We start from the raw sequence: 21,469 nt of genomic DNA, 5'->3' as shown, positions 1-21,469 counted from the left end.
TATATATATATACACATACACACACACACACATACACACAAACACACACATATATATTGTGAAATGGTTAAATGTAGCTAATGAATGAAGGTGTTATCTCATAGCGTAGTTTTTTTTGTAATATTTTCTCTCAGCATTTCTCAAGAGCACATGACAGGTGGAGACACTCAGCACAGTCCCCATGCGGTACAGCAGATCTGTGGAACTCACTGCCCCAGTTATCAGTACATGTCTTTCTCAATGTCTCCCCAGCCTCCCTGCCCCTCTGAGCACCCTGGCCTCAGGGAACCACCGCTGTACTCTCTAGTTCTATGAGATCCCCTTTTAAAAGAGTTGTGCGCTTTGGGCAAACCTTTCTTCAGCGGTAGGTGGCTGAGTCCCTGAGAAGCAGGCCGAGCTGGAAGGCTTTTAGCATCGGGAGCTGTGCCATCCAGAACGTTCTCGGGAAGCGAAACTTGGAGGGACATCAGAGTCTGATTAGACCTTTGCAGAGCAGTGCCGGGCTCCGGTCTTTCGCTTTGATGTATGGCCAGCCAGCACAAGAGTGAAATAATCTTTAATACTCCCCTAATTTTTTTCTCACAAAGCTTGAAGCTAGGAGTGAAAAATGATGGGCTTGGGAGCAGTAAAAACGGGTCTGGTATGTGTGGAGTCATTCTTTCCCCGCCCAGTCAACGGGTGGTGCCGGCCGATGCACATCGTGGACTAGGACAATGCGTCAGTCCCAAGTCACATCTTCAACACTGCTGCTTGGACTTTCAACTCACTACACGCTGATACTGAAGAATGTTGTAAGATGACAGTATGTGAGTGCTTAAACACCCAGCTACGATATCTACCATGGCTCTGCAGAACTGATCAGTGCTCACTAAGTATCTGTTATTTTGAACAATAGGCTAAAGGATCAGAGATGGATTGTATATGACTAGGGTTCTGGAGAGCAAAGTACTAGGCAGATTTTATAAGCACAAAGTGATGTGATATAGTTGGCAATGTGGTGCGACTAAATCAGCTAACATATCTCTCCTTATCAATATTTTGCTGGTCATAAAAAGCCCTGCTGTATTTGGAGCCTTGCTGAACTTGTTTAACTTAGCATTTCTCAAATTTTTAAATTCTCGAGTCTGTTTGTCTACTGAGTGGGACGGGACACATGCCCTATGGCAAACACACCTGAACAGGTACCTACCTACACTGGAAAGCACCACTCTAGATGTCTAACCAATCTGTAACAAATTAATTGGATCAGCAGATGGTAATGATGACATCACTAAAATCCCATGGAGCTGACCATGGTCTGAGTACAGGACCTGGCAGATAAAAACTCACACTAGGTGTGTATACATGTGTATACTCAAAATCCCAAGAGGAGAATGGAGGAGACTGTGGTATGGCCATATCTCCTGGGGGGTGATTTCTCATTTTTTGTTTCTCTGTCTCTCTTGTTAGTGCACGTGCCCTATAGCAAAATTCTCTCTAAAAAAAAAAAAAAGGAATAAGATGATTTAAAAAAATAATAATACAATTGTTTCTTACCCTTCTACTGAAACTTTATTCTAATAACCTTTGTGATGGATGACAAAGGAAAGATGGTAACAGAGTGAGAGAATGAGGTCAATAGATGGTATGGTGGTTGACACGCTGGACTTCCACATGGGAGACCCACAGTTCGAGTCCTGGACCCGGTATCTTGAAAATCATGTTGCGCATGTGTGCTTACAGGTCCAAAATCCCAAGAGAAGAATGGAGGAGAAGGAACTGCAGTGTGGTCATCCCTCCTGGGGGGGAGGTGATTTCTCCTTTTCCCTCTCTTTGTCTCTTTCCAGTGAGCACATATGCCCTATGGCAAAAACCTTAAAAAAAAATGGTAGTATCAGCAGTAATATCAGCAAACACTAACACATTTAATGCTTAAAAAAGAAAACCTTCGGCATGTATTTTATTAATTTATCCTTATTTTACAGAAGAAAGAAACTGAGTAATGCTCCCAGGCACACAGTTAATAAGAGGTAAAGTTGGTTTTCAATACACGCGTTGCACATCCAGAATTCACATTCTGCTTTTTTTTTTTTTTAAGAATTATTTCATTTAAATTTGCTTATTTAGTTAGTTATTTATTTCAGTTTGACCAAAGTAACAGAGAGAGAAAGAGACAGAGAGGGAACGTGAGAAGGCAAGCTGCCAGGTCTGGGACGCAAACTGCAGTTAGCCATGTGGGAGTCCAGCGCCCCTCAACCACCACACCACCTGCTGGCCCCCAAAATCCATAATTTCCTCATTATGCCAAACTGCCTCCCACTGTATTCCGGGTAGTCAGATCATTTACATTGTAGAATCCATGTGAATAAGCAGGGACCAGGACAGATAATAACCACATGAAACTACCAATCGAAATCTAGGAATGGTAGATATGATTTATTCATCAGAATGTGTTTATGTTAACTCTTGATACATTTGCCATAATAAAACCTTTCTAGACTTTCATGTCTCATGTTCCTTTCACTAAGGAGTTTGACGGCTACAAGATTTTTTTTTCTTCTTCTTTATTCTAAAGGAACTGCAGCGACAGCACATTTTTAAATGGTTTATCTGTAAGTAGTTGAAAATAACAAAGTGCGTCTGCAGTCAAAGCACTGTTCCACACTACCTTCCATTTTCTATGGAAGGATTAGTCCAACATTACTCCTTAATCCCAAGATATAAAGTGTGTCTTGTTTGTAAGTGGAGAGTGCACGTTTTCACTGTTCTTTCTCCCTACTGCATGCTTGCCAAAGAGCTACCATGAAGCTTCTGCAAATCACATTCTATTTTGACACACAGCCTTTTAAAGAACAAAAAGGAAATCATGCAAAAAAGATTTAAAGAGTGTGAGAGGTAGCTAAAATATGGAAGGCCGAATTCTAAAAAAAGCCACACTTGTCTAACTTTTCTGTCAGAAGCCAATATCAGAGGAATGAGTAAGACGTTTCCTCAGCTCTCTGCCGCTTTGTCATCTCTTGGTAACCTCTCTAAAACCTCTGAAGATGAAAAGGAAACACCAAGCCGGAGTGTCCCCTTCACCCCATCCATACTTATGACACCACTTCTCTAGGTATTGACGACTGGGGACAAAAGGACAGTGAGACCTAGGCTCTTGAGTGTCCATGAGGCAGGAGGAGAGTCAACAAGGAAACAAACACGTGATCGAGATAGCCTAGGAAATGGGGACCCTACAGAAACACCAGAGTACCCTGAGAGACGGCTGTACCTGGAGACGAGGAGCTCGAGTGGGAGGGGATGGACGCACCTGAACAGGTAAGCCTCGGGTCACAGGTCAGCAAAAACACCTCTATAAAAGGTGACGTGTGCAGGGGAGCTAACAGAGTAGAAGGAGCTGGCCACCAGCACACTAAGTGCGAAGGCCACCAAACAGAACGAGCTCGGGGGGCCCAAGGAGCCCAAGGCGCAGTGTCCGTGGTAGAGTATGGTGGCCAGGAGGGTCTCAGCCTGACGTGACGTGGTCCGGGGCCAGAAGAGATCACAGGGGATGGGTCACAAGGTACTCCCAGGGGAGAGGTCACGAGGGAGATGGCCCAGGCAAGAACGATGACGGGGGGAACCAGCAGTTAGCGTAATGGCTATGTCGCTGGACTCCCACATAGTTGACCGCGGTTCGTGTCCCGGACCCGGTGGCTTAAAACTCACGCCAGGCGTGTGTGTGTGCGTGCCCAAGATCCCGAGAGGAGAATGGAGGAGAAGGGATTGCAGGGTGGCCATCCCCCCTGGGGGGTGATTTCTCGCTTTCTGTCTCTATGTCTCTCTCTGTCTGGCGAGCGCATGCGCCCTACAATGAAAAAAAAAAAACCTCTATAAAAAAAAAAAAAAAAATAAACAAAAAGCCCGTAAAAAAAAAAAAAAAAGAACGATGACGGCACCAGTGGCAATGGGAAGCTCAGAAGTTTGAAATGTTTTAAAAGTTTGAAATGTTGTAAGACATGGATCCTTTCACACTGTTTTTACTGCTCTGAGGAAAAGGAAAAAGATTTAAAGGAAAGCAGAGTCTGATTAGGGATTCATGGAAGGGCAGCCTCATTAAAAGATGAGGTTGGGTAACCTAAGAGTAGTGAAAATGGAGAAAGAAGAATTCAAGATCTATTTTGGAGGCAGATTGAACAAAATTTCCTTTTAAACCCTTTTTACCTGCCAGGGGGTTCACGTGCTCACCAGAATGAGAGTGAGAACCCCTCAACGGAGCATGGCCACGCTGCCACTTTTCTCTTCCCTTTCTCCATCCTGTCAGGATTTGGGGCACGCAGGCACACGCACCCAGTGTGTTCTTCAAGTCACTAGGGCTGGAATTCGAACCACGGTTGGCCATGGCGGACCCGGCTCCACATGCCCAGGCTACCAGGCCGGCCCTTGACAAACCTTCTCAAGGACAGGATGTGAGGACTGAGAAAAGAGGAAGAAGAAAGAAAGATGCTCAGAGTTTGGCCCCAAGCCACCTGCTGGGTAGCAGTGATTTACTGACAAAGAGGAAACAAAAGGGGAAAATGCTGACAGCATGATGCAGGTCCCAGACCCAGCGGCATGAAAATCACCTGGGCACATGCTCAAAATCTATGAAGGAGGGGAAAATGGAGAAGTGAGTGTGGCATGACTGTTCCCCACAGGGGTGCTTTCTTACTTTCCCTGTCTTTCTCTCTCTGTCTCTGGTGAGCACACATGCTCCCTGGCAAATTTTAATTTTTTTTTTTTTTGCTAGATTAGTTTAAACTTTTTGTTTGAAAAACAATGGTAAAGATATCAGAAGACTGTTTTTAAAAATATTTTAAATTAGGAAACATTTTCCTACTGTGGAGATTCATCAGTCCCTCCAATTTCCCTACTTCCCTTTTATTTGGGTATATAGTTTTTACTAGCATGCTAACAAACCATCGTAAGTGACAATTGGTCTATGATATTTTTTTTTTAATCCTTAGACCTAGGAATGTAATTACAAATCAATAGCCACATTCAATGCTGGGTTTTACTTTTTAAGTCAATGCAGTGAATACTTCTAATATTCTAAACAGGTCTAGTTCATATGATTATAAAAAGACACTGTTAAACTCTGTATTTTTTCCTAGTAAATTTTATAATTATGGCAAGAGTGGACTCATTACTTTTAATCTACTACATGAAGTTGAAACAGTTAAATATTTAAATTTGAATTATTTTTTTCTAGAAATATTCTATCTGAGTTTCGGCCGTTTGGTCACTGTCTGATAGGTAAACCAGCAATCTACAGGGTAGAGCAGAGTGGAGGAGGATGTGGGGGGCGTTGTATAATATGTGTGAAAGGTGCTCCTGAACACGCAGCCATTTCAGCACCAAATTTTCATCAAAGAACAACAGGAGTATCATCCATGCCTTCCTAATGCCTGTACATGAAAAAAGATGCCAACTGGGACCAGCAGTTAGCGTAATGGCTATGTTGCTGGAATCCCATGTAGTTGACCGCAGTTCAAGTCCCGGACCTGGTGACTTGAAACTCAGGCCAGGCGCGTGTGCATACATGCCCAAGATCCCAAGAGGAGAATGGAGGAGAAGGGATTGCAGTGTGGCTATCCCCCCTGGTGGGTGATTTCTCGCTTTCTGTCTCTCTGTCCTCCTGGCGAGCACACGTGCCCTATAGCAAAAACTGCTCAAAAAATAAATAAATAAATAAAAATTAGAAAAAGATGCCATCTGACTGTACACCATCATAATTCCTTTTTTGCTTTAGAGTGTGTTCACTCACCAGAGAGGGGGAGAGAGAGAGAGAGACAGAGATAGTGAGAGGGGAAATGAGAAATCAACCCCCCCCCCCCCAATGGGGATGGCCATGCCACAATCATTTCTCCTCCCTTGTCCTGGGGTCTTGAGCACACAAGCACACATACCCAGTGTGATTTTCAAGCCACTGAGTCCAGGACTCGAACTGGGGTTGGCCATGTGGAAGTCCAGTGACATAACCGCTAAACCATCTGCTGGCCCCAACTATCACAACTTTAACATTAAGAAATGTTAGTTTCTGGTCTTACATTCTCCCCACAACATAATGTAATACTGAATATATTGTCTAGTTAAATGGTGAAAACACATTATTTATGAAAAAGGAAAGAAAACTTAATTCTGAGTATTTCTCCACGGGTCTTGGCTATCCATAATAGATATAGACAGATGTTTTAATATACTTTTCTCACTTTATCCTGTTATGATCCATCAACAATTTACCCTTACTTTCCTTTCAACATTAATTTTTTTCCATTTTACATAATGTGTACAACTTCTTTCTTAATACCTCCAAAGCAGAATGTGATTGAGAAGTTAAGTATAGCTAAATTTCAAATAACATTCCCTCTTCTTAAAACAAAGTGAATACATTACAGTGAAGATCTGGTTCACAACACAGCTCCTAATAAACTGTTAAAAACATAATTACATAACATTGATTAGATAAAAACGTAATCCCACAACTGAAAAGTTCACTATTTATGGAATTTACCTAACATGTACAGCATTAGAGGTGACTTAACAGACCCTCAACTACAAAAGTGACACTATAGGAATGCATTTCAAATGGAGTGCTCCTAGAAACATGACAAAAAGCAGTAACTGATTTAAAAAATAATAATGACTGAAAACACGCCAATATAGATCTAATACTCAATATTACACTGGAAATCTTCTATGTTTAGTTTTAGATAAATTAAGTTCATACTTCAGTTCTTATAATTCTATAATCATGGCATCTTTCAGATTTTACCTAGATGTGGAAAAATTCAGTATCTATATGTGACAGAAATAGTAACCGAGTCCTAAATTAATTTAAATTTTCATTCTAGAAGCATCAGAGCTAAATGGGCAATAAACCCATATTCTTTCCTATGCAGAAAAAGCCTAAGAGTAGTAAAATACACATTGGCAGCTTTTTATGACGGGAAAATAGAAAACTACTATGGAAGACTGTCGCTGACCTTGACGGTGCGTGTTTTCCCTTCGTTAGAAATTCACAGCTGTTAAAGTTAATAGCCCTTCTACCGTCACATATGGTGTAACCAAGACTGCCCCTGAATTATGAATGAGTCCTGTGCACCACAAATCAGTCTTTAAAAAGAAAAGTGAACATGGGCTTAATGTTTAATTTTTAAGTGTTCATATCTCCTATGAAAGTTTGGATTTTTAATGGCTAAAATGCATTTTCTGTAGCCAATTTAGATAAAAGAGAAATTACGAAGCTACAGAATTTTGTTCACCAAAAAATACCTGGATTTCTTTTTTAGGAGAGGTTTTTGCTATAGGGTGCGTGCTCTCGCCAGAGAGAGAGACATAGAGAGAGAGAAAGTGAGAAATCACCCCAGCAGGGGGGATGGTCACGCCACAATCCCTTCTCCCCATTCTCCTCTCGGGATCTTGGGCACGCATGCACACACGCATCCAGTATGAGTTTAAGCTACCAGGTCCGGGACTCAAACCGCGGTCGACTACATGGGAGTCCAGCGACACAGCCATTATGCTAACTGCCAGTCCCCCCAAAATTTGGATATTCTAACTCATTAATTCTGACACCTTGGAAGTAAAATCCTGCAAATTAACAAATGGTCCTATATATATATATGTGTGTGTGTGTGTGAGTGTGTGTGTGTGTGTGTGTGTGTGTATATATATATATATATACACACATATATACATATATATATATTTGAAGTTCTATGAACCAAGAAAACATTGATAAATTCATGATATTATACTTATTTTCTTCTGTAGAATTAAAACATAAAACACAGATTTAAAATACACCAATATATATGATCATAACTAGTATGATTGCTAGTCGTGTTATTCATGGTCATTATTTATAACTTCAATATTCAGAGATTTCATGTTCACTGTAATTTTCCTGTATGTTTTAAATAACAGGTGATATGTCGGACTTGCATGCGGCTTATGAACACTGAGTGCTGCTGTGCAGTCTGACCTCTCGGGCCTTCCCTGCCGTCCTGCTCACTGCCTGCCTGCAGCACCGTTTCCCTGTTTCACCGTGTGGGGAGGTGGGAGGAGGTTATGGAGCTTCTGTTTAAAAAATATCAGAGAACTTTTAAAAATAGTATATTTATTTTAGACTTTCCAAAACACACTGAACAAGGCGCAGGAGGTTACAAATGGAGTAGGGCCATGGGTATGAAGGGACAGGGTATGCTGGGAAAATGTGCACAGATGCAGGAAAGGAGGAGTGGACATGTCTAAAGGAAATGCATCTACGAGCTGCACTGAGTGAGGGAAAGAAAGCTAAGAACTCCAAGTGTAGGGACCAGCAGTTAGCGTAAAGGCTATGTCGCTGGATTCCCATGTAGTCGACCGCAGTTCGCGTCCTGGACCTGGTGGCTTGAAACTCACGCCGGGGGGGCGTGTGCGTGCGTGCCCAAGATCCTGAGAGGAGAATGGAGAAGAAGGGATTGCAACATGGCCATCCCCCCTGGGGGGGAGGTGATTTTCTGCCTTCTGTCTCTCTGTCTCTCTGTGTCTGTCTGGTGAGCGCATGCGCCCTGTAGCAAAAACCTCTCCCCAAAAAAAGAACTCGGAGTGCAGGGCAGCTGATCAGTCAAGCCTGCAATAATGTCCACTGAGCACCTGTTCTTCCTGTGAACAGAATACCACAGCAGACCACAGGAAACTTCCTGGAGAGTAACACCAATTTGCTATTCAGTACTGTTTAGTATTGATGCATAATGAGTTTTCGTCATAGAAACAGCTCTCAGCACAGTCATCAGGAAGAGACAGGGCAACTGAGCACATTACAGACAGATAGGAACACTCTTCGTATAGAACAGCCTTCAGAACTGAGGGTGCTATCTCCGACTATTTGAAGGGTACCTGGCCTCAGGAAACCTAAGTTTGTATGAGATTCCAATGTGCTGAGCTAACCTGAGGGAAGGAACCAAGGACTACACGCAATGAGAGTGACAAAGGAGGTGTCACAGCAGAGGCTGAGGGATCTTCTGGTGGCGATACTACAGGATCTAAGTTTCAAAGGGTAGTTGAAGCTCATTGCCTGTGTGGTTGCATGGGATGCACAAAGGCTAAATTTTGCATGCCAGTCATACACAGCCCCTCAGTCCTGCCCTGTATCTTGGATAACTTGCTCCCAGACACTGCAGTTTTCGCACTAGGTATGGATACAAGGAAGAGAGCCAAAATGATTCCATTTGCTCAGTTACTCACTCATCCTTTCTTAGCTACTGAGGGAGCACTACCCTGTGACCACACAAGGAGTGCAGAAACGAATGGAAGTGCCCTTCAGGAGCTCACAGGAACCGGCTTAGGGCAGGGTTGAAAACAAGCATAGTTTCTTCTGCTCTTGAGGCTTTTTGTATTATTACTGATTTTCACCCATCAACAATAATCTTGAATATTTCATAAAGAAAAGCAAAATTACATATTTGGTATGTTTAAGGCATTGCATGTTACCATTCATTCACTCACGAATGCATTTGACAAATACCTATTGAACACAATTTGCTAGAAACCTTTGTAGTTGTTGGGGACACAAGAAAGAAAATGATGCCAGAGCCATTTTCATTACATAAGCTCAGATTTTAAGAAACATTTGTGTTAATGATAACCTACAAAGTATGAATGCAAAACAGTAATTAAAAATAATCTAATGAACAGAATCATGCAGACACTAATTATCACTCAAAACTAATTTTATGATTAGAATATTTAACAAAATAAACAGTCAAAAATGAGAGCAATCAAATTTTCTAATCACTTTTCACATTAAACTTACACTGAAAAATCCTAGAAGTATTGACAAAACCAGAGACTCAAGACTAGAAAAGCAATGAAATGATCAACTACACGGTCTCTATGTTAGTACTTCTGGAGGAATTTCCATACCCATGTTCCACCCTCTCTATCCAAAGAAATCTTTACTTGAAAAAAAATAAAACAGCCCATTCAGGGCCAGCTGGCGCTGTGGTGGTGAAGGTGGCTGGATCCCACAAGGTCTTCACTGCACAGTTTGGGTTCCAGACCCAGAGGCGTGAAAACCATACTGGCTGCGTGTGCATGCGTGGCCAAAATCCAGAGGGGAGAATGGAAGAGAAAGGACGGCCATCTCCCATTGGGGAGGGGGGTGCTTTCTCGGTTTCCTTCTCCCTTTGTCTCTCTCCTGCGAGCACACATCCCCTTTAGCTAAATAAATAAATAAATAAGCCTATTTCAAAAGCCTTTAGAGCGTGTGGAATGTAATATCGATTTGTCTCTTGGGTACTGTTGAGTCTCCACATCACAACACTGTGAGAATGGAGGTGCCAGTGTGGTTTCTATAGTCAGACGCCTGTGTGGGTAATCCCTGGCGAGGTGCTCACTTCCCTGTAAGTAACAGCTCCACAGAGTAAGAGCTTCGTAGAGAATTACATGAGCTAATATCTGGAAAGGATTTAACACTTTTTTTTTTTTTATTTGCCAGAGAGCGCTTGTGCTTCCCAGAGAGAAACGAGGGCAGAGAGGGGAGGGAGAAAGCTCTCCCCACCTTATGGATTGGTCATGCTGCAATCCCTTGCCCCTCTTTTGGGGATTTGGGCACCCACAGACAACACGCACGCGCCTGATGTGGTTTTCAAGCTCCTGGGCTCAGACCACAAATTGTGCAGTCAGTCACATGGAATCTACCTCCCTTAACCATCAGGCCATGGGTCAGCCAGGATTTAATCCTTTCAAAGCATATAAACAAGTGCTTACCAATGTTTGCTGTTGGTTCTGTTACTAACTTGGAAGAACACTGCGGGAACAATGCATGTCAGAATCTACACGGAGGCAGGTTCTTCAAATACTCTGGAGAATGCTGAAGTCAGCATTTAAGCCTTGCCTTTCATCTAGATGTCAAATATTCTCCTGGCAACACAGCACCAGACCAAGCGGCAAGAGCTGGAAACCAACATTCATCCTCACGGCTAAGTCCAAGAGCCAAATTCTGCGTGTGCTGTCAGGTTTCCCCAGCGTCATACTGCCAGTGCTTTCTCCACTCTGACGGTGTAGATTCTGATGTGTGGATTGGCTCAGGTTGTCTGGCTCAGTACGGTGGAATAAGCTATTACCAACCCATTCAGCCATAACTTGTGATCTTATTCAGCAACAGAACTTTCCTGCCAACGGCAAGCCCAACAATTCCTTCCTTCATTCGCCTCGTGTATTCTAAACATAGTCTCAGACAACGATAACCAAGCCAAAGTAGAAACGGTTGGAAAATTATCAGGTAAATGTTACAAGTACATGACTAAACTCTATTTCAATTATTCAGAATATTAGTGTTCATTTTAGAAGGAAAACGTCTGAACTTTCTATTTGGCATTGGATATTAGGAGATAACAGGAAATGATCCGAATGTGTTAAAGGGCAAGTACTAACCCGAGTTCTTGACAAAGGTATATTCACATTCTTGGTCTTGGCATAATTAACATCTACGATCCGCTTTGGTAACTCCACCCTGAGCTTTTGCTTATCCTTCCAACTCTAAGGTGCAATAAACCCACAGTGTACGAACAGAATGCTGAATAGAGCTTTCAGGAATCGGGAATCCGGAGAGGTGTATGCTGACATTGCTGTGTTATCTTGTCTCCTATGAGCAATGACACACATTCGCCAACTGCGTCACATGTACAAGGTCACGTCTAGTTACAGAAAGAAAAGCTGTCTGTGTATTAAGCCAGCTTAGGAATCAAACTGAAACCCCCATACCCCACAAACTACAAACATCCACGCGTGTGAAAGTGCTTCCTAAGGAAAGCGCTATTCAAATGCTAATCATTATCTAACTGGCTGCACTAAAAGTTCCTTCAGGGATGTGATAACTTCTTACTCATCTTTATAACACCAGCCTTTGGGAATCAAAGGAGATTTGTTTATTGGCTAAACACACTTAATTAAAGCCAGCTCTTAGGCTAAACAGCAGAGGGCTATTAAGATCTCAGTCCAGATTTCTTAAATGAGCCAAGTACCTTGGTACAAAGAATGAAGTGCAGGGTTCAGTCATACTTGAGTGGTCATCACCTACATGGTGTCTTACTGCCTTACAGAAAAGTATTTATTAAATACCAACATATCGGGAACCAGCAGTTAGCATAATGGTTATGTTGCTGGACTCCCACGTAGTCGACCACAGTTCGCGTCCCGGACCCGGTGACTTAAAACTCACGCTGGGCGCGTGTGCGTGCGTGCCCAAGATCCCAAGAGGAGAATGGAGGAGAAGGGATTGCGGCATGGCCATACTCCCGGGGGGTGATTTCTCGCTTTCTGTCTGTCTCTGTCTGTCTGTCTGGCGAGCACACACACCCTATAGCAAAAACCTCTCAAAAAAAAAAAAAAAAAAGAATACCAACATATCACTGTGTTGTTGAAATTAGAAAGAAGCCCCCCCCCCAAAGCCTAAAAGACTAATGTGAGAAGTTTGGGGCCAGCAGGTGCTGTAGTGGTTAAGGTGCTGGACAACTACATGGCCGAATGTGGCTTGAATCCCAGACCCAGTGGCCTGAAAATCACAGCGGGTGTGTGTTTGTGTGTGCCCAAGATCCCTGGAGGAGAATGGAGAATGGATTGTAGTGTGGCCATCCACTCTGAGAGCTCTTTTCTCACTTTCTCTCTCTCTATCTCTCTCTGCATCTCTGGCGAGTGCACATGTCCAGTAGCAAAAGTCTCCCTAAAAAATAAATGAATAATAAATAAATGCTAAGAAATTTTGGGCCAGCAGATGGCATAATGGTTATGTCACTGGACTCTAATGTAGTCGACAGTGGTTCAAGTCCCAGGCTTGGTGGCTTAAACTCACACCAGGCATGTGTGTCCAAGATCCCGAGAGGAGAATGGAGGAGAAGGGATTGTGGTATGCCCATCTCCCCTGGGAGGTGATTTCTTGCTTTCTGTCCTCTCTCTCTCTGTCTTTCTGGTGAGCACACATGCCCTATAGCAAAAAAACCTCTCCCCCCAAAACAATTTGACTTGAATTACATAATGGATGCTATATGTAATACAATCGTATAGATTTAAATGAAATACTAAAATTTTGGATGATGTAATATTTATTGAATCTCAAATGAAAACCTACATGTAAATGATTAGGTAATGCTTTTGTGAGAATTAAGTCATGAATTTCAGCAACATGTGTAAAGAATTATTTTTTTTAAAAAATACAAAGCATGACCTCTCATAGAACAAAATAATGCATTTCAAGAATTAAGAGGAAGAAAACAAAACAAAACAAGAAATGTATGAACTTCAAGTTTAAGGTAATTTCAATCTAAGTGGGACCAAATAAAAGCAATGATAAAATGTCACTATAAAATTAAATATTTCAGGGCCAAAAGGTGGTCTAGTGACTAAGATGCTGGATTCCCACATGGCTGACCACAGTTTAAGTCCCAAAACCAGAGAATTGAAAAATCACACCAGGTGCACATGCGTGTGTGCCCCAAATCCCGAGAATAGAATGGAGAAGAAATTGCAGCATAGCCCTCTCCCTGGGGGTGATTTCTCACTTTCCCTCTGTCTCTGTCCAGCAGCTGCACATATGCTATGCCAAAAACCTAAAAAAATAAATTCATTTATCAATACACATTTTAATTGTACATTTTGTGATTGCTCAGAAAATCAATTAAATAACAAAATATGACCTTTTTAAGGCCAGCAAGTGGCGTGGTGGTTAAGGCACTAGACTCCCACATGGCTGACAATGGTTCAAGTCCCACTCCTGGTGGCCTGAAAATCATGCCAGGCACTTGTGCATGTGTGCCCATAATCCCAACGGGGGAATGGAGGAGAAGGGACTGTGCTATGGCCATCTCCCTAGAGGGGGGTGACTTGTCACTTTCCCTGTCTCTGTCTCTCTCCAGCAAGCACACACACCCTATGCCAAAAACCAAAAAGAAAAAAAAAAAGTCACCCTTCTTTTGAACCTGATGCTAAATTGCTGGGTTTCCTTCACTTCACCTAGACTTGGGGAAGATGCAGTGTAGCACGTGTGATGTACACATTCATGCACATAACTGTAGTGCGTGCCTCCCATGTCTGAGGAACCACCACATGCAGGCTTTGCTCAGAACCCTCACCAGGGGGTGCACACATGTTTGTGTGTATATATATATATATATATATATATATATATATATATACACGCGCGCACACACACACATATATATATATATATATATAAAACACTGAATAATGCAATAAAGTTACATTTGTTGGCATTTTAGAGCACAACACAGCATATTTTCAAAAATAATCAAATAACATGTATATATAGAAACTCTTTTTCAGTTTTAAAATGTGTTTAACTCTGATGACTACACCCTGAAAACTAAATAGCCATGTCGCCATATCAGGACTCACGGCTGTAATAAAGGAAGAGAGCAGTTTTGAGATAGACTATCTCCCGGCTGTATTCCATCTGGACCAGTAGCTTCGCAGTGCAAGGGAGTGTACTCAGCCAGCCCCAGCAGTCAGATGGGCCCTGTCAGAGGAGCCCTCCACCACCGCACATCCACACAGAACTTAGAAAGGACCACTTTTCCACCTGTCCTTGCAGCAACATGGTTCAAGGTGCTAAAATGAGCCCGAGTTGGCTGCTGGAGACGTCTGGGATTGAACTGTGGCAGACCTGCAAGGTTCTCATTTACGGAACATGGGCAGGGTGGGATGGTACCACGAGGCCAAAGCCTCGCACTTCAGTGAGGCCAGAGAATTTGGATAGCTAAGTGCAGTGCGAAAGGTAACTGTGAGGCCATGGGGTCCGGACTGAAACCATGGCAGCTTGCCACACAGTTTAAAACATTACTATCCTAAAAACAGTCCACAGAGGTGGAAAGAAAATGGGGTGAAGGTTTTCAGATAATAAAAGTGATATTTTAATTTTTCTCTCTTTCTTTTAAAATTATTATTATTTTAGACATGTTTGCCTTAGGGTGTGTGTGCTTGCCTGAGAGAGAAAGAGACAGAGACAGAGACAGTGAAAAGGAAAGTGAGAAATCACCCCACAGGGAGGAGGGCCATGCCACAATCCCTTCTCTTCCATTCTCCTCCAGGGATCTTAGGCATGCACCCACACATGCCCAGTGTGATTTTCAAGCCACCAGGTCCAAGACTTGAACCATAGTCAGTAACGTGTGAGTCAGCATTGTAATAAATATTTATTATTTTCAAAAATTTTTAAAAATTTGCTACAGGGCACATGTGCTTGCAGAAGATTAGCAGAGAGAGAGAGAAAGAGAGAGGGAAAGTGAGAAATCATCTTCTGGAGGGATAGTCACACCACAATGCCTTCTTCTTCATTCTCTTCTTGGGATCTTGAGCACACACACAGGAACCCATAGGGCTTTTCAAGCTGCATCTGGGACTCGAACTGTACAGCCAGCCATGTGAGATCCAGCTGCCTTAACCACCATGCCCACCAGCTGGCCCTATTTCTCTCTTTTAATTATAACAGTTATGCAGCACACACACACACACACACACACACTGTTATGCAGCATGCACACACACACACACACACACACACACACACTACACATATCTAATTATCAATAAAATATTTTTAAGTTGCTAAGATATTCTTATTTTATCTAGAGAGAAAGGGAATAATTTGATGACATATATATTACCTTGAATCTTGCTTTCATGCCTGCATTACTGATTTCTTTTTTTAATCTGGAAACTTTTCATTGAAAGTTGGGCTAAATAGTTTTTAATTCTGAAATCATCATATTTGTTTCTACAATAACTTGGCAAAGATCCCCAAATAATTTGAAAAGAAGCCAAAGTAAGCAAGTAAATGAAGAATATCCCTTTTTTCATTTTTTGATTTAAGAAAGTAAATAAGCAGTTACCATTGGCTGGGAGGAAGAGGGAATGTGGAGTTATTATTTCATGATTACAGAGAGTCTAGGATAATAAAAAGGTCTTGAAATAGACAGTGGTAAAGGTTGCACTACATTGTGAATGCAGCTGTATGTGTAAAATGAATAAATCAGTAAGTTTTATATAGAACCACAGGTTTTTTTTTTTACATTAATTGTGTAATAGTTCCCAAACCACTGAATTCTACAAATAGGTGAATTGTAGGATATGTGAGAGATATCTCAATAAAGCTTTTGAAAAGATAGAGAATATCCCTTGGTAAGGAAGAAAAGTACAAGTATTGAGAAGATATGATCTTCGTGGAATGAACACTCAGCTCCCTTTTGAAAGTAAAGAGTTTCAAGGATTAATTTTCTTTACAGAATACTGAGACCAGCAGGAGAGACCTTTTTTGAGAATGACACCTTTCTGATTTTGAAATAACTATAAGGGAATGAAGACCCCAGTTTATATTCCAGAAATCTACCAGAAATAGGTTATTTTCAGCTGTTTTCTACAGGCTAAACAAAAACAGAATCTGGATCATGGGAAGAAGGAACACAGATGAAATACCATCTAGAGATGTGGGGACCTAGTAATTATTACTTCTTAAAGAACTGCAGTTTAACTAAAAATAATACATTAGTGAATTCTACTATTAGAAACCTTCCTACATAGGTTTAAATTATTTTATATAGTATATTATATCACTAATGAGTATTCTTGCCATTTTTTCTATCTACTACAGTGCTGGAAAATTTTGACTGTTAAGCAGTAAACAAATGGTCACTTTAAAGATAGGTTTATATTTTTTGTACTGTTTTTGTATTAGTTGGATAGTTTTGAATGAACTATTCTTCACTTCTGCCTCCTATTTTGAATACTCATGTAATTATCATAAATTCTGAATGCCAGTGCTGGTTTTAGCATTCCCACACAGAAGGACTCAGAGGCATTAATCTAGTGGAAAAGGTGACACAGGGACCCACTGCTAGAAACCTACTTTCCACAATAAGCACAGAATTTTGCTTTAAGAATAGGTTTATTTAAAGGAGCTGAGAATATGGAAAAAATGTCACTTATGCAGGGAAGGTGAAATCAAATTCCATGCCTGTGCTACCAGAGCCTGGGAGTTTCACTTCTTATTAATTTAGGTCCAAAACACAGCATTGGACATGTTTCCAGAGAACATGGGAGAAGGCACATCAGGGATTAAGCAAGAACATGAACAGCTCACAATGAATCAAATTTGCGAGTCTCCTTATTTTACATAAAATGAATTCACCAGAATTAAAACACAGCACATATATATATACATATTAAGCTCAAGGGAGCAAATGAAAAGAAACAAATGAAGCACTGCAACGAAGAGACACAATGGGATGATTTAAAGGAGTTATTGGGAATCTTCGTTAATATGCCTTGGGAAGTGAAGAAACTCATCTCTGTGAAGGAGTGAAGACTGCAAAAAGAACTCCAAAATCAAGGTGGACTGCTGTGACCCTCTTGGCAGAATTCATTTTTCTGAAGGCGGGGGGGGGGGAAACTAAGGTTTAGAAAAAAAAAGAAAAATAAATCTCAATAAAGCTTTTGAAAAGATAGAGAATATCCCTTGGTAAGGAAGAAAAGTACAAGTATTGAGAAGATATGATCTTCGTGGAATGAACACTCAGCTCCCTTTTGAAAGTAAAGAGTTTCAAGGATTAATTTTCTTTACAGAATACTGAGACCAGCAGGAGAGACCTTTTTTGAGAATGACACCTTTCTGATTTTGAAATAACTATAAGGGAATGAAGACCCCAGTTTATATTCCAGAAATCTACCAGAAATAGGTTATTTTCAGCTGTTTTCTACAGGCTAAACAAAAACAGAATCTGGATCATGGGAAGAAGGAACACAGATGAAATACCATCTAGAGATGTGGGGACCTAGTAATTATTACTTCTTAAAGAACTGCAGTTTGGTAACTAAAAATAATACATTAGTGAATTCTACTATTAGAAACCTTCCTACATAGGTTTAAATTATTTTATATAGTATATTATATCACTAATGAGTATTCTTGCCATTTTTTCTATCTACTACAGTGCTGGAAAATTTTGACTGTTAAGCAGTAAACAAATGGTCACTTTAAAGATAGGTTTATATTTTTTGTACTGTTTTTGTATTAGTTGGATAGTTTTGAATGAACTATTCTTCACTTCTGCCTCCTATTTTGAATACTCATGTAATTATCATAAATTCTGAATGCCAGTGCTGGTTTTAGCATTCCCACACAGAAGGACTCAGAGGCATTAATCTAGTGGAAAAGGTGACACAGGGACCCACTGCTAGAAACCTACTTTCCACAATAAGCACAGAATTTTGCTTTAAGAATAGGTTTATTTAAAGGAGCTGAGAATATGGAAAAAATGTCACTTATGCAGGGAAGGTGAAATCAAATTCCATGCCTGTGCTACCAGAGCCTGGGAGTTTCACTTCTTATTAATTTAGGTCCAAAACACAGCATTGGACATGTTTCCAGAGAACATGGGAGAAGGCACATCAGGGATTAAGCAAGAACATGAACAGCTCACAATGAATCAAATTTGCGAGTCTCCTTATTTTACATAAAATGAATTCACCAGAATTAAAACACAGCACATATATATATACATATTAAGCTCAAGGGAGCAAATGAAAAGAAACAAATGAAGCACTGCAACGAAGAGACACAATGGGATGATTTAAAGGAGTTATTGGGAATCTTCGTTAATATGCCTTGGGAAGTGAAGAAACTCATCTCTGTGAAGGAGTGAAGACTGCAAAAAGAACTCCAAAATCAAGGTGGACTGCTGTGACCCTCTTGGCAGAATTCATTTTTCTGAAGGCGGGGGGGTGGGGGGGAACTATGGTTTAGAAATAAACAGAAAAATAAACACACAAAGACATACAAGTATAGAAAAGCAAGGATTGGATGGGCCTGACTTTTCTGATGGAGAAAGCCACAACCCTGAGCCAGGAGCAGATTTATTGTTTTATATAGGGTAGAAAATGATGGAAGTGGAAAGGGAATACAAAGCCAGTTGTTTTCGGATGTTAATAGGCTGATGATGAGAAAACAACTGGTTCCATGTGCTTTCTCTGATCTTTTGGAGAGAAATCTGAAAAACACACTTGACTTCCTGAGATACTGCTTTGCACTATCAGGCAGCTAGTGTATTCTCATTAAAATGTTTTCATTGATATGCAAATGGAACTCAGAATCGCATTTCTGCATGTGTCTGAAGGTCACCATGTTTGTTCAGAAGGGCTGCTCTCCACAGTGGACTGTGAAGATGGTACAAGGCTCTGATGCAGCAGAGAGCAAGGGTCCCTACTAAGAATCAATCAGGGGCCAGTAGGTGGCATGATGGCTAAGAAGTTGGACTCTCACATGGCCAACCGCAGTTCAAGTTCTTGATTAAGGAACTAGAATATCCCTGGGCATGTGTGCATGCATACCCAAAATCCCAACAGGAGAAAAGATTTTGCTATGACTGTCCCCCTCCTGGGGGGCTGATTTCTCACTTTCTCTCTCCCTCTCCCATTGTCTGGCGAGCACACATGTCCTACAGCAAAAACCTAAATAATAACAACAACAAAAATAATAACAATAATAATAAAAATCAATGTTCACAACACAATCCTGGGACCTGGTTCCACCTGCATGTACAAATCTCTGTAAGGCTCAAATTAAATTTTCTTTACATAGTAGTAATTTCTTTCTTTCTTTCCTTTTTTTTTTTTTTTTTTGAGAGAGAGATTTTTGCTACACAGCACATGTGCTGACCAGGGAGAGACAGAAAGCAAGAAATTATCCCCCACACTACAATCCCTTCTCCTCCATTTTCCTCTTGGGATTTCAGGCATGCATGACATGAGTTTTAGGCGGCTGGTTGAACCATGGTTGACTACTTGGGAGTCGACCGATGTAACCATTACAGCATCTGATGGTCCTTATACAGCAGATTTAACAATTACAGCATCTGATGGTCCTTATACAGCAAAAATTGTAAAAATTTTAAAGAAAGCTAAATATTCTTCTCCAAAAGTAAAAAAAAAAGTACACATTATACTATATTGCACATGGAATACAACAGGCAAAAAATGAAACACTGAGAGTGCTTCATTTTTCATTGAAAGGTAAAAGAAGTTTATCTCTGAATAGTGAGTAAACTGAGATATAATCTCTGCACTTCACAGCTGCTTACATGAACAATGTTGTTGTAAATTTTGGATACATTTTATTGCTTCAAATACCTTCCTGATACAATTGAACATGCTCCTCTATTTATAGATTACATTTTTATATTTACAATGAGGCAGCTATAGAAGAAAATTCATTGATACTTAATATTCTTACCTTTTCTAATAGAATAGAATAAAAGGATCTTCCATCCAAATGGATTCTCAAAGCATTTGCTACATTTTGGAAATGATTTAATTATTTGGATGTCTTTATGGCTAAATATTCATAGGCAATAATACAGATTAAATTAAACAAAACATTAAATAAAATGTTAGTTACATGAAATGGTATTGTTTGCCAGGATTTTTTCCTAAGACCATAAGACAGGTGACTAAAGGTGATAAATTTTAAAAATTACTGTAATAACTATGTATATATTTTACTATTATTTATAAAAACAGAACAAGGGCAGCCCCCGACATGGTGACTAAGGCAGCTGGATCCCATAAGGCTGTCCGGGCAGTTAGTCTTGACTCCACAGCTTAAAAAACATGCTGGCACACGTGCGTGCCCAAAATCTGGAGAGGAGAATGGATTGCGGTGTGGCCATACTCTGGGGGTGATTTTTCCCTTTCCCTCTCTGTCTGCCTCCCTCTCTCTCCCCCCCTCCTGTTGTCTCTCTCCAGCAAGTAAGTTACACACCAAATAACAAAAACAAAAAGCAAGCAAAAAACCCACAACTCTTGATAGTTTACCAAACCAGTGATAACGGTGCTCACTTCTAGGAAAACATATTTAAATTAAAAGGCTGGCCGAGATTCAGAAGAGGTAGGTAAAGGTGTGGGTGATATGAGTGTGACAGAAGTCACATGTCCGACACATAAAGGGCTAATGTGTGGCAAATGTTCCTTCATCACCTAGTCCGGAAATCAGATAATTCGGTATTAGTCTCTGTCCCACTAGGCTAGCATGTATTTCATGGGTCATTAACTCTTTATTCAGTTTCCAAAATGTTTAACTGTTACAATAACCCAGATTCCTATTACAAGTTGTTAGAATAATAAACAGATAACAAAGGGAAAACTTTTGAGACATTTTTAACAGAGGTGAAGATAGGTATATCATATCAATTCAGAGGGTTTGGGGTTAAAACAAGAGCCGATAAGCCAACAATAACCCAACCTGGTTTAAAGGAAAAAGGGAAAAGTCTAATTAAAATGGGCTTTGTACCATTTTTTTTGTAAGAGTTTTGCAGTAGGGGTGCATGCGCTTGCTGTAGAGAGACGGAAGGGGAAAGTGACCAATCGCGCCCCCTGGCGGGAGGTGGCACACTGCAATTCCTTCTCTATTCTCAGGATTTGGGGC

General features: G+C 40.9%; 1 protein-coding gene across 2 annotated transcripts in view; it reads right to left on the bottom strand.

Moving 5' to 3' along the window:
* The window catches only part of PRR16 (proline rich 16), a 234,207-nt gene that overhangs the window by 68,359 nt on the left and 144,379 nt on the right, over positions 1 to 21,469 (bottom strand). The window contains exon 1 of one of the 2 annotated variants that reach the window (XM_014589594.2): positions 10,750 to 10,794. The exons of the other annotated variant lie outside the window; for it this stretch is intronic. The gene's annotated coding sequence lies outside the window, so the exon portion shown is untranslated. Of the gene's footprint in view, positions 1 to 10,749; positions 10,795 to 21,469 lie in introns of those variants that run through there. 2 annotated transcript variants of the gene reach the window in all.

This window comes from Tupaia chinensis, unplaced genomic scaffold (assembly GCF_000334495.1).
Source record: "Tupaia chinensis unplaced genomic scaffold, TupChi_1.0 Scaffold000364_1, whole genome shotgun sequence".
Taxonomy (NCBI): Eukaryota; Metazoa; Chordata; class Mammalia; order Scandentia; family Tupaiidae; genus Tupaia; species Tupaia belangeri.
This window is presented reverse-complemented; position numbering and strand designations above follow the sequence as displayed.